The sequence below is a fragment of the Cibotium barometz genome, chromosome 27, assembly GCF_041138505.1.
Source record: "Cibotium barometz isolate CiBa-2024 chromosome 27, ASM4113850v1, whole genome shotgun sequence".
In the NCBI taxonomy this organism is placed as follows: domain Eukaryota; kingdom Viridiplantae; phylum Streptophyta; class Polypodiopsida; order Cyatheales; family Cibotiaceae; genus Cibotium; species Cibotium barometz.
This window is the reverse complement of record NC_141072.1, coordinates 44803870-44818718: the sequence shown is the minus strand read 5'-3', so window position 1 is coordinate 44818718 and position 14849 is coordinate 44803870.

The window sequence follows — 14849 nt, the reverse complement described above, 5'->3', positions numbered from 1 at the left end:
GTATTCCTTGACCAAGTGGCATGTTTAGCATGTGGAGAGAATGGGCATTACATGAGGACTACATATGTTGTAATCTTTGGACAGACATTAGAAGAATTCGGAGCTCATTTTGGGGCCCTGTAAGAAATTCACTATTTTCTTATTTATCTTGCTCTTAAACTACGTAAAATAGTCACAACAGGTCCAAAACCGTCAGTTTGAGGCAATAAATATACTGTTGCTCACAAACAACGAGGTCTTATCATTAAAAGCTTTGAGAAGATACCTTTTTCATAGGTTTGTCTCACACGTATGAACGATTCTTCTGTCAGTATTACATAACTAATCTCTCTCATTTCGAATTTAAAAATGTTTAGCGCCTTCTTCAACTCTCAAACAAAATAATATATAGTAAGAAAGAATACATCGCATTGTTTTTGCGAAACATGGCAGAAGGAGAAACCAGTAGGAAATGACTTCATCATTTCCATGTCAACTTGGAACAACAGTATGCACCGATATTGAAGCGCCAAAAGAGTTTGCATCTATGCACTGAGCAAAGAGACATGCTGCGGAAAGGAGGTTTGCAGCATATAGACTTGTGGTGTGACGGAGGCATCTATCCAACATGCATCATTAGAAATTCAACACCTCCATTCTCTAATCCAACAACTCTATTGAAGTTTGTAGGCAATGGAGTAAATGGATTGTATGGATACGTCTCAGCTCAATGTGCTAATGCAAATATGTACAAGAATTTATATCTACGAGAGGAGGCAAACAGAAGGCAAGATAAGATAGAGTGTGTGGCATTGAAGCAACTTCTAGAAAATGAGAAGGAAGAACATAAAAAGACAAAGGCAATGCTACTGAAAGCGAGGAGAAAAGGCACTGTATTAGGAGAGAGACTACAAAATAGAAAAATCCGGAACATTGCAGAGTTGAAGGGCTGGTTCTGGAGCATGTAAGTGCAGAATTCAAAAAGCAAGATATGACGATATCTCATTGTTAAGTTCCATTAATGAGCATCCAAATTGTTTAAATGAATGGTGAGTTATAATTGTCTCATTGTATAATTGTAGATGTGTTTCTTTCTTGTTGTAGGGAAATTTTAAGGCTTGGTGAAGTAAATAAAAATTTCAATCTTGTTCCAATGAAGCAAATAAAAGGTTTAGTCTCTAAAGTTGTCGTGCAGAGCTTGATAGATGAAAAAAAGTTCAAAAGGGTGAAACGTGATGCTGTCGAAAAGTTTATATCAGAAAGTAGAGTTGATGTCAAAAAATTTCAAGAAGCCCTAGATATGAGTGGGGTGAGTAGAAAAGGATATGCTTCAATCTTTAACATCGTTTCTTCTACTCTCAAAGATCATCGGATAAAACGTGTATTGTTACCCACCCCAGCAGAGAAGTGTGGCGCCAAAGAGGTCTTCTAAATTTGGAAATAGATGACTTCATTGGACAATATTTACATATCGAAAATGTATATGAAGGGGCCAAAGGAAGGACTGTATATGATCCTTTGAATAATATTTTTGTGGAGCTGCAACAATTACAGAGAAGAATGGTGGAGTTTTATAACATCACATTTGAGGAATGTAAAGGAGTTTTAAAGTTTGTTGTTAAGCTTGATGAATGTGAAATTGTAAAGGAAAAGAAGATAGAAAGAGTGACTATTACCTTGATGAATCGGGCACTTGATCCATCAATCAAAGACTAGTTCAAAGTACTTTAGCATTCAATCAGAAAAACATGTATGGTGGTTGGGATCATTTGAGGTATGGATTTTCTTATTTTGGTGTTAGTATTTGTTGAATATACATGTATATTTTTTAATAAACTTCTACCATATATCATTCTATTGTAATGGCAGGTGAATACAGAGGACCATGAAACACTTAACTGGGTTTTTCAACAGACAGATATACCCTCAACTGTAAGGAGTCAAATTTTAGGGGGTCATCTTCATGTTCCAGGCAAAGGTGATTTTCAAGTAGAATGGCATATGGCAGGTGATCTTAAGACATTGAAGTGTATGTACAATATCAGTAAAGGGGGTAACTCCAAATCTCCTTGCTTGTATTGTAAACAACCAGCCCATGTCTTGGATTTCAAATGGTGGAGAAGAGCACCCAATAGGGACAAGGAAGATCCAAATTTTAAAGCAGTTCTTGATATTCCATTATGCAATGTTCACATTTGCACATTGCATGCATTGTGTAGAATTATTAAGAAACTTGTTTTTCTATATATTGGATTTGCCTAGAAACTTCGGCCTGAGGTGAAAAGAAAAGAGGCAATACAATTATTGGAAGCGGTATTATCAGAAATTGGTCTACATGGTGGAGATGTTCATATAACAAAAGATCTTAAGAAATCTACAAATGGTAAAGAGGTACCTATCAAGCCATCCATTGGTGGAGTAAAGGCCCGAAGGTTTTTATCACGTCCACAAAATACAACAAGGAAAGGGGGTAGACAATCACAATATATATCCAGAATAAAATACAGTGTGTGAAAGCAAGTCCACAATGCAGTAAAAGATCATCAGGCAGATGGGATGGCACGAGATGTCAAGGCTGAGGTGTGGAAATTTGTTTATTGTGACAAAGTTTCTTGGAACAAAAATGATCAACATGCATTTCAGAAAGAGGTTAAGAATTTCGGAAAGGCAATGAAGGAAGCATGGACAACCTGCAACATAACCCATTACATGGTGACAAAAATAACTTCCACCCAATTGTTCAATTTTGAGAACAAAATGATTTGTATTTTCTGTGTTTTCTAATGCTAGACTCTTTCTGTGTCCAAACAGCATATTATCTACAACCACCTTCCATTCTTTGTAAAAAAGTATGGATGCCCTGCAATCTGGTCTACACAAGGAATGGAAAAATCACACTACATGGTCCGTAAAGCTTTCTTTAGACATACACAACATTTTGGAGGAAAACAAAAAGGCAACAGCTTAAAGGAAGTTTTTCAATGGTTTTATCAAGGCGTACTTCAAAAGATCGAAACAAAGAGAAAGGTCAATGCATCTCAAGTCAAGATAGCCTTTCAAGTAGCTCAAAAGCAGAGAAGACAGAAAATTTTAGAAATTCAGCAGAGAGACATGCTGAATGGAGAAAATCAAAGGTATTTGTAGATCACAAATGGGTGGATAGAATACAAGTGTAAATGTTGTGTATCTCATAATCTCATAATTGAAAACACTTCTCAAATTTTGATGCATAGAAATACAGAATGTGTGTTTACAATTCCTTTGTGGTGGATGCAGAAGAATACAAGTGTAAAAATTGTGTACCGCATAATTGAAAACAGTTCTCAAATTTTGATGCATAGAAAATACAGAATACAAAAGATACAGCAAAAATAAATTGTTGTTCTATGCTAAATATACAATGACAATCATCTTATAGCTAATGGCCTTAGGGTTTCTCCCAAGGTCTACCAATGGGAACCCTCCCTTTCACTTTACTTGGAGACTTCTTTTTCTTCAATGACACCACAGTGCTCTGAGATCTTCCTTGTTCTGGTGAGGTTGGTTCTCGAGCACTTTCTCCTTCCTCCAATTTCTTTGGTGATCCCAATAGTGCTGGCTCTCGGTTTCGTATAAGTTTGTGCTTGCCACATAAGTCTCGAGACTGAGAGGATTCTTTACACCAGCAGCAGCGAGCGCATAGGCAGTATATGATAAAAAATATCTTGCTCTAGAGCACTGTTTTCCGGAATAATAACCAAAGATATGTAAGGCAGACCTCTTCTCTATCAATATCACTTTGTCTGCAGACCATGAAAGGGAATGGCCACCCAGGGCCTCTGACATACACTTTAAAAAAAGAATTATTGCTTCCCCATTGTTGCTCATTGTCCCATGGTATATTAACAATTTGGCCTTACATAAGTCTGCAAGGAAATGGGAAAGACTTGACAGTTTACCCAAGCCAGCAACTCTGCTTCCTTTGGACCTCAAGAGGAAGGTATCATCTTCAATATCTAACTGCATGTAGACAATATTGTCAGATTACCTAAATGGTCACTAGAACTCAAAAGCAGGGATTGAAATATCACAAAAGTACACAAATAGGATGCCATTACCTTCATATTCTCATCCTGCTCAAGCAAGTTCTCTTTCCACAATGAGATACTATGTTCTGATGTCTGCTCAGAATGATGTGCCAGAGCTAAGCTTCCAGTGAGATTCATACAGGCTTGTACCTCTTTAAAGACTTCATCATCCACCTCTTGAAAATTACTTGCCTCCTTAAAACACGTAGAAAGTTCCAATGTAGGATTGAACTTGTCTTCTAGGTCCAGCAAGGGATCATCATCTATCATTACCTCCTTGTCCACCTTGCATGATTGAGCTATGAGGCCAAGTGCATAGTCCTCTCTTAGATTGAAAATGCACAATATGTCATTTAGGAAAACATATTCTCTACCTTCTATCTTGAATGATGGAAGGATGGGAACAGCATAACTGGAACTATCAAGCTCAGTTTTATCCATTGTAACTGCATCTCTTAAAGTCTCTGATTTCATAGATATAAGATCAAGTGCTGCAATAGCAGACTTCTCCTCCTCTAGATTAATGATTTGCTCCTCATCTTGAAGTTCTTCACTCTGCTCACTTGCCAACTCCTCCTCCCTTTCCTCATATTCTTCCAAGTCATGTTCTTGAGTAGACTTTTCAGAAACACCAAACTCAACATAATGTAAATAAATGGCAAATGCAAAGCTCTCCTCCAATATCCTACAGCCCCTCTTGTGGAGATTGCAGATACCCTTGAAGCAGCAAGGTAGAACATCAAATCTCCTGTTCAATTGATACCTCAGCTTATCACTTTGGCATAAGTCCTTGATATGCACAAAAGCTTCATCCTTATTCACAATCCTTCCATCAGATGTCATCTATCTAAACACTCAAACTGTTCCTCCAAAAAGTGCTTGTGCTGAGCAACAATGTCAGTCAATTTGAAAGGAGTGTTGAACATCCTGTGAAATGTTGGATACTCCTTTTGGGCATTGGACTTTTGGAGAAACTCAAAAAGTTGTAGGTCTGGTGACTTTTGCTCTTCCAAAAGCTTCTTTGGCTCACCAGATTTGATTACTCCTTTGCTATTGGTACTCTGCTTCTTAGCTGTAATGCAAAATACAACAACAGAAATAAAAAATAATTCATATTTTCTCAAATAGAGAGGAGTAAATTCAAATATTGCTCACCTGGACTTTCCTCATCTTTGATAGAGTATTTTGACAAGTCCAATGTTCTCTTGGCTGGAGCATTATCCAAAATTGTACATGCACCGTATAAAGATACACGGAGAGAAGAGAGAAAACCATTACATAATACATCGGTATTGGCCAAACAATTACATAATACTTTTGTCGAAAAACGCGATTTTGACATGTCTTTACAGCCAGAACATTGAAATCGCGTTTCATTGCGAAAATTCTTTGTATGCCTTAGAACTCATATACTAGCATATGTTATCAATGGAGAGGACAAAAAGAAAGTAGTGAGGAATCTGCTAGAAAATGCGATATTATGTCCCCCTAAAGCAAAACCATCCTATATTGCGTTCTCCCTCAAAACAACCTTTCCATATTGGAACTACTACAACTCGGGTTACGAGACGACACAAAAGTTACAGAATAAAACACTATAATATATAATTGAGATCAATTAGAACATTGCCTCTTTTTCCTCTGTCCATGCCCTCCTAAGAAAAGTGTAAGCAAGACGACCTTGAATAGGTGTGGTTTAGGGTTGTAGCAGAATCTCTGTGTCTATTTCGTATTGCAGTAGTGCAGGGTAAGAGGCTAACCCTTGAAGAGGACAGCTTTGGATGGGTGCTTGAGTGAAGGGGATGGTGAAATTGGTCAGTAGATGGTTGTGTGGAGGAGTATGCAAAAGGACACGATAAAAGACTGCACAGAAATCGAGGACAAATCATCATGACGCACGTGGCAAGTACCGTTGATCACACGTGTGACATTTATGGTGGCACGTGCCACACGGGCGTGAATTCCGAGGCATAAAGTATACAATGTGCTAGTATACTTGCCCTCCTCACATGTCTGTTCAGTACAACATCTCCTCCACAGAAAGGCGTTCTTTGAATGAAGGATAACATTCAGCATCTCCTTCTCCGACTGAAAGATACCGTCATCATATCGCCAGCTCATCCGTAGTCAAGTACAGAGCATTCTAAGAGGATTGCACCATCTGAGAGGTATCACTCCGGCAAACTAAAATCCTGTATTTTATTCCTTGTATATATATTCGATGAATAGTCAAGTCTAAAAAAAATCCTTTCAGAAAATGAAGTGCATGTAGATTTCGTTGTTGGATCCATTTCTGTCGAGAAACGCGATTTCCATGGGTATTTGCTTCGAAAACCCTGAAAATCGCGTTTTATTGCAAAATCTTTTCTTAGGCTATTCCGTTCTTTCATAATCCATCACCATAAATAAAATGGAATTATTTGTGATGAGATAGTACAAATGTTTTAGTGGGTAAACACGATATGAACCTTTTTTCCATCAAAAGTTTCGAAATCGCGTTTTCTGGCAAACTCTTCCTTTGACATGCTATCTTGTGGATTAGGCGGATTCCGGTCTATTCTAATGACATATTGAATTTCCTGTTCTCCTCTTCCATTTTTTGTTCCATGATAGTTCCTATTATTGTACCTATTTATGAGTGGAAGCTTACCTTATGGATGTCATCTTTAAAGTTAATTAAATATTTTGCTTATTACTCTTTCAGTTCTGATGGCAAGAACAAAGGAAACTGCAAGGAAAAAGGGAAGTGGGCCTAACCTGGCAGTGGCTGGAGGTCAAAGTCCTTCAAAGGGGAGGTCAAAGTCCTCCAAGAAGGGCAAGCCCATGCACATGCTCCAGATAAGCCAGAAGAAGAGAATCAATCAGGGAGCAAATGTTCTCAGGGAGATCAGGAAGGCACAAAAGGCTGTAGGCTTCGCAATGCCCATGGCTCCTTTCCAGAGACTTGTGAGGCAAGTATGTGACTATTGGGGTGTCGGATTCAGGTGGGGTAGGACAGGCCTTCTCACCCTACAGGAGGCAGCAGAGGATTTTCTCATAGAGTTCTTCCAGGATACCATGCTAGTTGCTGCCCATGCACATAGGGTGACAATAATGAAAAAGGATATTAACACGTTAGTGAGAGTAAGGTACAAATATGATAAAATTCTGAATGCAGAAGACAGGGATGATATTAAGATGAGAGACATCTTATTAATACCACCAAGAAGGAAGCAATCTAAGGATGAGGTGAAGATAGAAGAGGTCACACACAACTATGAGACTAGAGGGAAGTCAGCCTATGAGGATTTAATGAAACAACAAGTGAAGTGTTAGATACTCGTAACGCCGCTACGGGCGCTACCACAAGAGGGGATGGCCTCGGGCTCACCACCCAGCCATAGAGGAAGAATGAGGATTGCCCCTCATCCCCCAGGCTATATAGTGTGTGGCCTACCGTCCACACTAGCTTGGCCGCCCATGACTTCACATGGGCGTCCTCTCCCACTGAACCCCGGACATGGCCATCCGCGGTCTGCCGTCGGTCATCACAGGCGTTACAGCCTACGTGACATTACCCCCCCTTAAGAAGAGTTTTCGTCCTCGAAAACAAACTGGGGAAACCTTTTGGAAATTGCACTACGGCGTTCCCAGGTAGCTACCTCCTCATCCCTATCTGTCCATTTAACAAGTACCTCCTGGTACACTTTATGTCGGGTTTGTCTGTCATGATACTGTAGAATCTTTTCAAGTTCATGTGGTATCTTTGGTGGCTCTATCAAGTCCACCAAAATCTCTGGAGAAACTGCGTTCTCTAACCCGTGAACTGATTTCTTCAGTTTACTGACATGGAAGACAGGATGGACTTGAGAACTCTCCGTTAACTCAAGTTTATATGCTACGTCCCCAATCTTCTTAAGGATTTTAAAAGGACCACAATATCTCGGAGAAAGTTTATCACACTTTCCCGTTTTCATGGTTTCTGACTGCGCAGGAACCTTGAGGAATACAAAGTCACCTTCTGCAAAGGTCACCTTTCTACGTCCTTTATCCGCATAAGTTTTAGCGCGATCCTGAGCGCTACGAATGCTCTCACGTGCAGCTCTGAGCATATCATTCATATCTTCAAGGAAATCCTTGACAGATTGAATTTTCTCCTTTTCTAGGCCTACAGCCATCGGAGATCTCGGCTGGAATCCATACATAAACATGAATGGTGTAAATCCAGTCGCTGAGTGTTTGGAGCTATTATAGGCAAACTCCAATAAGGGCAAGTACTCTTCCCAATTAGATTGCTTCTTACTAACATAAGAACGCAACATATCCTCTAGAATTTGGTTAACTCTTTCAGTTTGACCATCAGACTCCGGATGATCTGCCGTACTCATACTCAGAGTAGTATCCAACTTTTTGAAGACTTCCCTCCAAAAATGACTATTGAACTTTCTATCTCTATCCGACACTATATCTGCGGCGGCGGGCAGGCTATATAGCTTGTAGAGATGTTTAATAAAGAGTTTTGCCAACTCTAGCATTTTAACAGTTTTCTTCGTGGCGATAAACTTTGCCATTTTAGTTAACCTGTCCACTACCACCCACACCGAGTCATTCCCTCGACTCGTCTTGGGTAAACCGGTAATGAAATCCATGAAAATGCTTTCCCATTTCCCTTGAGGAATCTCCAGTGGATGGAGTAGTTCTCCAACCTTAAGACGTTCATGTTTATTGACCTGGCACTTACTGCATTTCAGCACATAAGTCTGGACGTCCTTAAACAAACTAGGCCAATAAAACTGTCTTTTTACTAGTGCATAGGTCTTCTGAATCCCAGGATGACTCGCACTTGGACTATCATGACTTTCTTTAAGAATTTGGGCCCGAAAGTCACCAATAGTTGGTACACATATTCTACCCTTGTAGAGTAAGTACCCGTCATCAATGGAGTAATTAGCATATTTCTCCCCCCGACGAAGTTTATCACTCCCCTTTGAAGCCGTGGTAGTCAAAGGTGATGAAGGGCCTACGTCAAAGCTCTCCGAGTCCAAACTATACCCAGAAGACACGGCTAGTCTCTTCGAACTAACTCTCACTTCCCTTCCCGTTGCACCTTCGGCCAGTCTCTCCGGACTAGCAATCCATGCCAACGAGGGAGGTGGTCGTGTCTGTGAAGAAGTGCGTACACGTACAGCGCACCAGACCTCTGTAAAAGATGGATCGTGCTCACATAATCCACGTAGTGACTCTAAGAAATCATTCTTGAAGACTATGAAACTAAGTTCATTAATCTGTGGCATGCGACTAAGTGCATCTGCCACCACGTTATACTTACCTTTCTGGTAACGTATCTGAAGGTCAAACTCCTGTAGAATCTCCGCCCACCGAGCTTTTCTACCCTTCAATTCATTTTCAGTTGAAAGCCATTTCAGACTTTCATGGTCCGTCCGGACCTCAAAAGTAGCACCATATAAATAGTGTCTCCACTTTTTCAGTGCATGAACTATCGCTAGTAACTCTCGCTCGTAAGCCGAGTAGTTACGCTGCGCACGATCTAACTTTTTACTCTCAAATGCAATTGGGCATCCCCTTTGCATAAGTACGGCTCCAATGGCCTTATTACTAGCGTCTGTTTCCAAAACAAACGGCTCATTTGGATCGACAATAGTCAAAATAGGTGCAGCTGCTATGGTCACCTTGAGCTTATCAAAGCTTTTCTGTTGGGCTTCCCCCCAACTAATGTTTTTTGTTTTTGACCGTAACTGGTCAGTCAACGGGACTGCGATCTTCGCGTAGTCCTTCACATACTTTCGGTAGAATCTTGACATGCCAAGAAAAATCTGCAGTTCCTCGAGATTCTTCGGCGCTGGCCATTTAAGAATAGCCTCTACTTTTTTTGGCTCCATCCGCGTACCATCGGCGGATATAATATGGCCAAGGTAGTGAATTTCTGTTTCAAAAAATTCACATTTGCTCTTCTTTGCAAATAGTTTGTGCTCTCGCAACAACTCGAACACTAGACGCAAATGCTGTATGTGTTCTTTCTGTGTCTTACTGTACACAAGAATATCATCTAGGAAAACTACTACGAATTTTCCCAGATATGGACGTAAAATGCTGTCCATCAGCGTCATAAACGTCGCTAGAGCATTGGTTAGTCCAAATGGCATAACCAAAAACTCAAAATGCCCGAAACGGGTCCTAAATGCTGTCTTCGCAACATCTTCTGCTTTTATTCTAACTTGATGATACCCAGATCTCAGATCTATTTTTGTAAAGTATCTCGATCCATAGAGTTGATCAAACAACTCATCCATGCGTGGCATTGGATACTTGTTCTTAATCGTTATCTGATTAAGAGCCCTACAGTCTATGCACATCCGCATAGATCCGTCTTTCTTCTTTACCAGAAGAATAGGCGATGCCCACTGTTAAGGGTAAATCTGCACCTCCGGGTGTTCGCGTGGCGTTGAAAGCCACATAGAAGGCAACCTTCCCAAGTCACCGATCTCACTCCGGCTCTCGGGGATGAAGACAAGGAAGAGGAAGGGTAAGGAACCTAATCTAACAACAAAGAAAATGGAAAAGGATTTGATAAGTGAATAAGGAACAAAATGTAAAAACTACTCAACTCTCACCCAACTCAACATATCCCACACACCAAATGATGATTAGGGTCGGGACTACAACTCACTCATGGTTAGGTACCCTCACCACAAACAAGGAATCCCTAGAAAAGAAGCAAGGCATGCCACTCCAAGCCGTACACACACATCCACTCTAGATGGCTTTCCAAGCAAGAAGGATCCTCAACCAAGCCATCACAAGAACAAGCATACTCACATCTCACTCACATAAGAAACTCACACTTGCATGACTTCTAGAACGCAATAAAATGAAAGACCCTATGTACACACCCAAGACACTCAAAGAGTACACAAGAGTGGATTCCAACTTGGGCTAGAGGGAATGAGAGACCCCCCTAGCTTGCCCTTCATTATATAGCAAAAATGGCTATCCTCTATGCCACATGGCAAGCATAGGGTGATCACACAAATTACAACCAATGAGGTGTGGCTAAGGCCACCATCCCCATTCCCTAAGGTATAAACCATAGGTATGTGTACACCAAATCAAATACAATGGAGGTGCAATGTGTGCACATGTACCCAAATAATAATGAAGCTCAAATGTTGGCCTAGGTGTTAACCTAAATGGGTTAACATTGCCCCACCTCTAAAGCACATCCTGTCCTCGGGATGTAAAAAAGTGATGTGAGTACAAGGGGGTAGATACAAAGTGATACATCAATGTGGTAAAATATGGCCAATGAAGATCTGCAAGATCAGTCGATGAAACCCAAGATCCTTGTCGAAGGGTGAGGTAAGGGATGCTCCCCCACCTCTAGGGTAAATACCACCAACGTCCCAAATGAAGATGGAAAATGGCTCCCAAAGTATAGGTGCATACATAGCATGAAGCCAAAATGTCGATGATGAAGATGAAGTCAATAAAGCACATGTGGAAGAGATGAGTGTTCCATTCACTTGGGTTCATATACTTGCTTGTTGGAATCCTTTTTTCTATATCTTTTATTTTTTATATTTTCTTTTTGTGTGTAAGTAGTAAGTGTTTATGTGCTTTGTGAGAATCTAAGTGTTGTGAAAGTGTGGGTGTGTGCATGTGTGCAAATGGAAAGTTAGTATGGTTAGGGTGTGCAAAATAAAAATAAAAATAAAAAGTAGATGGGTTGGCTAGGGAAGAAAGGTGATGTTAGAAGTGGATAAGGGTTAGTGGGTGGGAGTTAATAAGTTTGGTAGGAGGGTTAGGGGGATAGGATAGGTGGGAAAGGGGGAAGAATTCAAAAAATTGGGGGACGTTTGGAAGGGATCCAAAAGGGGAGAAGGTAGGTTAGGGGAAAAAACAAAACAAAAAACAAAAAAATTAAGGGAGGCCCGCTTGGAAGGGATCCGAGGGGGTAGGTGAGTTAGATTTTGATTTTATTTTTTATTTTTATTTTTAAACTTTATTTTTAATGGACTTCGCCTGTTTCTTCGTGGCTTTCTCTCGTTGTTTGCAGGGCATCGGGCTGTGATGGGGAGCCCGTTATCCTCCCCACCTCTTCCTTTGCTCATCTTCTGATGCTGTGCTCGCCCTTGCTTCTGATGTTGTGCTCGCCGGGCTGTGGTGGGGAGCGCGTAATCCTCCCCACCCATCACTTGCTTTCTCTGTGGTGTGCTGCACGTGGTGGGGAGCTGCTCGGCCTTTGCTTTCTGTGGTGCCACAGACGGCTCCACTTACTTCCTCTCCTCCCCCTTCTTCACGTTACTTCTTTCATCCGTATTCTGTGCAGGCCCCCCTTGCTGGCTGCCGTGGGAGCTCACGAGCCGGCTTTTCTTTCTGGCTGCTGTGGTTGCTCCACTCTTCTGGTTGCCATGACTGCTCAATTGCTAGCTGCACGCTTACTGGCTGCCGTGGGCTAAGGGTGGTCGAGGGGGGCGGGAGACGGGGTGGCAAGGGCAACTCTATGAGGGGGGGTGGTGTGGCGCTGCGAGAGGGGGTAACAGGGGGAGAGGGAGGTGGCACGAGGGCGGCGGGGGAAGTGGAAGAGGCGGGGTGGTGAGGTAATGGAGGCGGCAGTGGGGGTGGCGGGGAGTTCTGCAATGGGAGGCGGGAGATGGAGGCGGCAAAAGTAGGGAGCCTCATTTTCAGCACAGGCGGTGCAAGAGCACATGCACGCAAGCACTCCTCCTCCGACACCTCCACACAACCCAACGCCACAGCCAAAAATTTGGCTTTTCTTGTTTCTCTTATCACAGAGCCTAAAAGCTCTTTTTTATTTTATTTTCATAGAGCTAAAAAACTCTCTTTGACTGATTTGAAAACGAACTAGAGCTTAAAAGCTCTTCTCTTGTGTTACATGTTGCCCACCAAAGCTTAGGAGCTTTGTTTTCTTGCCTCCCTACTGCCCACAGAAATTTGAGCTGTGTGTGAACAGTGCATGTCTTTTGCCTTTGAGCTGTGGAAGGCTTTAGCTTTCCATGAGTTCACCCATACACCACAGGTTTCATTCCTCCATTAATCATTGATGGCATTCATCTTAAAGTGCATCATAAGCATTATGTGAAGCATTGCATTGTAAAATGACACTTATAACTTCTCTTAATCAATCTCTGAATGTGCTTGTTGTACTAAAACTGAATCTACTTTGCAAATCATATCAAAAACTCAGTTTTATAGTTTGCATAAAGCTGAAAATGGTTACCACTTATGCACACCAACCAGCTTTGTTGAGCCTTGGCCCACAAGTGTAGTCTCTTTGCACATGCCAAGTCATGATGTGGATGAGTTCCGTCTTTGTTGTTGCCTCCTTGCAAACTTGTCCCGACAACGGAACCATGTTAAGGGTAAATCTGCACCTCCGGGTGTTCGCGTGGCATTGGAAGCCACATAGAAGGCAACCTTCCCAAGTCACCGGTCTCACTCCGGCTCTCGGGGATGAAGACAAGGAAGAGGAAGGGTAAGGAACCTAATCTAACAACAAAGAAAATGGAAAAGGATTTGATAAGTGAATAAGGAACAAAATGTAAAAACTACTCAACTCTCACCCAACTCAACATATCCCACACACCAAATGATGATTAGGGTCGGGACTACAACTCACTCATGGTTAGGTACCCTCACCACAAACATGGAATCCCTAGAAAAGAAGCAAGGCATGCCACTCCAAGCCGTACACACACATCCACTCTAGATGGCTTTCCAAGCAAGAAGGATCCTCAACCAAGCCATCACAAGAACAAGCATACTCACATGTCTCTCACTCACATAAGAAACTCACACTTGCATGACTTCTAGAAAGCAATAAAATGAAAGAAGAAGACCCTATGTACACACCCAAGACACTCAAAGAGTACACGAGTGGATTCCAACTTGGGCTAGAGGGAATGAGAGACCCCCCTAGCTTGCCCTTTATTATATAGCAAAAATGGCTATCCTCTATGCCACATGGCAAGCATAGGGTGATCACACAAATTACAACCAATGAGGTGTGGCTAAGGCCACCATCCCCATTCCCTAAGGTATAAACCATAGGTATGTGTACACCAAATCAAATACAATGGAGGTGCAATGTGTGCACATGTACCCAAATAATAATGAAGCTCAAATGTTGGCCTAGGTGTTAACCTAAATGGGTTAATATCCACGGACTTGAACTAGGCCAAATAAAGCCTTTGTTCAAATATTCCGTCAATTGTTTTTCCACCTCCTGTGCCTCGGAGTGGCTTAATCTATAAGCAGGTTTGCTTATAGGTTTTGATCCTGGCATAACTTCGATGATGCCATGGTCTACTTCTCTAGATGGTGGTAAACCATCTGGTAAATCATCAGGAAAAACATCGTGAAATTCCTCTAATAAATTCATTAAAGTATCTATGTACTTTTTCTTTAATGTCTCATTCACCTTGGATTTTTTCTTGTTTGAATCACATGCATGCCAAACAGGGTTTTCAAACAGTGGGTCTCGTCCAAGGTTATTTTGTTTTCCTTGTTTGTCTACGCAAACATCATTTATCGTTTCATCTACGGAAACAGAATTCAAAAGAGGGTAGCAAGCATATACCTCTGCTATCTGGTCTCTGCGGACCGCTGTACACAGCTCCATGGAGGAAATAAGTGGTGTGGCGGGGACAGTGCAGTCGCCCTACAGGGTAATGACTCTGCCTCCATGCTCAAAACATAGCGTATTATGTAAGTAATTCCGAGCTAGACTAGGGCCCAGGCCATACAGCCACTCCCTGTCTAGATATACGTCTGCTCTGGCTAAGT